This window comes from Meleagris gallopavo, chromosome Z, assembly GCF_000146605.3.
Source record: "Meleagris gallopavo isolate NT-WF06-2002-E0010 breed Aviagen turkey brand Nicholas breeding stock chromosome Z, Turkey_5.1, whole genome shotgun sequence".
NCBI classification, from domain to species: domain Eukaryota; kingdom Metazoa; phylum Chordata; class Aves; order Galliformes; family Phasianidae; genus Meleagris; species Meleagris gallopavo.
This window is the reverse complement of record NC_015041.2, coordinates 24,117,417-24,120,578: the sequence shown is the minus strand read 5'-3', so window position 1 is coordinate 24,120,578 and position 3,162 is coordinate 24,117,417. Positions and strand designations below refer to the sequence as shown.

General features: G+C 36.5%; 1 protein-coding gene across 1 annotated transcript in view; it reads right to left on the bottom strand.

Annotated features, from left to right (window-relative positions):
- KANK1 (KN motif and ankyrin repeat domains 1) overlaps positions 1 to 3,162 on the bottom strand; it is a 404,522-nt gene that overhangs the window by 278,310 nt on the left and 123,050 nt on the right. The gene's annotated exons all lie outside the window — the stretch shown is intronic.

Genomic DNA, 3,162 nt, shown 5'->3' with positions numbered 1-3,162 from the left:
AAAAAAAAAAAAGACTACCAAACAGAATAAAAGGACTAGGTATCAAAGGATAAAGTTTAAATTGGCATTGTGACTAAATGTGTCTGACTAGATGTACTTCTCCCTGTGCAAGAGATGAGTGCAAAAAAAATCACAAGCAGAAAAGTATGCAGAAAATCATCATCTGGCTTATTTGGATTCCTCACCTGATTTACAGTGGCTCCAACTGAGCCCTGCAAAACCATCTGTAGCATTTTAGCATCTGGTGGCTCTTGGTTCGTAGCTGCAGTTAGTTCTTGTGTTTTTTTCCGCATATCTTCAATAGCAACTTCAATTGGTGTTAAAATAAACTATTGGAAGTGGAAGAAGAAACGATTCATTACCTGAACCACCTGCATAATTGACCTGTTCTAAATCTGGCATTAAAAATATAACTGCCCTGTGTGATAAAAGTAGTTGTGAACCCTGGGAAGACTGTCTTGATAAATGTCGCATCTGATTCAGAGCTTATTGGCATCCTACTGCTTGCAAGAACGGGATTTGGATGAGATTCTCCATTTGCATATACTCATTATTATTCTAAGTTGATCTCTGAAAGAGTTTTTCATTTTCTACTATAATAAAGGTTCTGTGTCCCTATTGCAGCTCTACGCCCAAATTAGTTCTTTGACTGTATGTTATCAGCTGGAAGTACAGGCATAAATGGAGCTCGATGTATTCTTCTGCACAGCACATGAGAAGTCAAAAGAAGAATTTAAATGTTCTGCCTTTTCCTCTCCATAGTAAGTATCCATCTTACATCTGTCTACCCATTCTATGCCATTCCTATTTATGAGAGTAATGTCTGAAAAATTCAGCTTTTTTTTTTTTTCCTGTCTAGAACAGAATTTCAAAACTTTCCCCCCCAAACTCCTTCAACCACTGAGAAAGTAGATTTGTCCTCAAAACCCAATTACCTCTTCTTTTTGGATGATATTTATTCTAGTTTTGATGTAGGGGAAAGCATGCATTGTGGTCAAAATGGTGTTCCTCTTGTATTGCTCACTAAGTTCTCCTCTAGGGCGCCCATCCATGGTGAAAGGCGTAGTGTACATGAACCGACAGAGGTTGAAGTTCTTTTCAAAGTAAGTTACCCTGTCTTTCATCTCATATTCATCAAAATATGGCTCCACAAAAGTAATCTGTATGTATGCCTGAGAGAAAAAAGAAGAACCATTACAGCACTTTACAGTGAAAGAAGTGTAAAGGAATGGTACATACAATAACTCTCACTTAGCCAAGCATGGTCTGGAAGAGCTACAAATCCTTCTGTTCTTCAGAGCTTACAAAACTTACCTCTGGAGAGGGCGCAACATAGCCCTGGGGAATCAGGGCATCTAATTTCCACCCACGGTGACTAGCTACTATGGCATAGGCTATAACCATCTTAATGTTTCAGTACAAAACCTTCAAGGGGATCCCTCTCTTCTGTGAGTAGTACTTTCCTTACCTTATTGGGATCCAGCTTTCTTTTGTCGACAGGAGCAGAGTCTTTAATCACTTCCACACTATCTTCCCCAAAGCATTGGCCATAAAATCCCTGGAAAGGAAACAGAATTATCCCAGAGTGTTTTTAGTCCTTAATACAATGCTAGTGACTTGTATGCTTCTAAAAAAAAGGAGCAACTATGATGATTTCTGAGTTCTGTATGGTAAACATACATTCTTCACAAAACACAGCTGGCCAGGCTTTATCTTACTGATAAAGCTCAGTTTGAGCTACTCAAAAAAAAAAAAAAAAAAAACAAAAAAAAAAACACAAAGTTGCAGCTAATGAGAGAAGAAGAAAACATTGCAGTTCCATCAAAAAGCTGAAAAGGTACCAAAGCAAGTATCTGGCTTGCTCAGATCAAATCATTCAATATACTACAAACTGAGGTACTGAGGTCTTCATTTTCATCATTCTGCCGTAAAAAAGGGCTACAACTGAAAGAGAAAAGACATACACAAAGGAAATAATCTATGGTATAAACTATAATTTGTGATTGGGTTTTATATAGCAGTAATACTATTAGAACTCTGTGCGTTCTTTAGAAAGGATGATATAACGTAAGAGACAATATTATCACCATCTTTTTTTTCTTTACCTCTAATCTGTGAGAAATCTCAGGAAGTTTGGTAATTGCAGGCTCCTTGTAAACAAATTCCTGTTCATCTAAGTCACCAAATTTGGATCCATAGAAACCAACACGGAAGTAAGTTCCAAACATTCGCTTTTGTCCCTGTTAAATGCAGAAAAAGAGGAAAAACATAATTACTTGTTTTTTGATGTCAACAGAGTATCATTTGGACACCCTTTTCTCCCAATTCTATATATAGAAAACCTACTAATTTTACATCTTCCCATATTTCAGAGGCATATTTAGGTTTATATGTCTTCAGTGCCAGTGAATTAGAAGCATTTATCCATTAAAGCAAAAATACAGTTTAAGAGGACATTTGACTGCCACCTAACTTAAGATTTAGACTGACCATGACATGACTTTTACAAAAGAACAATCATAATTTCTTTAAATTCTATTCCATTTAACAAAGTTCAATTCTGCAAGGAGCAGAAGTTGGTAAGAACATGAAACTGACTAGGTTCGGTGTGTAAAACACTTCTGGAAAAAATATCTACAGGAGTAGCTGAGAACTGAGAATCAGGCAGTCTTTTCTTTCCTCAGTTTTATAACTAAAAATACTAATTAATGGACAAGAAGGTTGTTTTTCTTAAATACATGTGGTCAGGTTGAATAAAGTCTTCTTATTCTAAATTTGTCCTATTCATCTGTTTTTTTTTGTAACTCTAAAACAGTTTTATATTTACTTCTTTTTCTGGCATGGAGAATAGAGCTTCGCTATAGAGCAAACTTTATAGGTAGGACAAAGCAGATGGAAGCTTCTGTTAGAAAAAGAAAATTTCTCACCAGTCTTCATTTCACTATTATTAATCATAACCAAATATTGCAGCCTAGCAACATGTCTTGCTAGTGGTGCCTTGCCTCACAAGTACCTTATTAATAATGCTGTCAAAGGCCTTCTGTAGCTTGCTATGTGTCAAGGTAAGCTTCCTGAAGTCTCGATGTGCTTCCAGTATGGGGATGACAATTTTGTATACTTCATTCACAGTTTCATACAACCCTCCCTTGGTGGGGGAAAAAA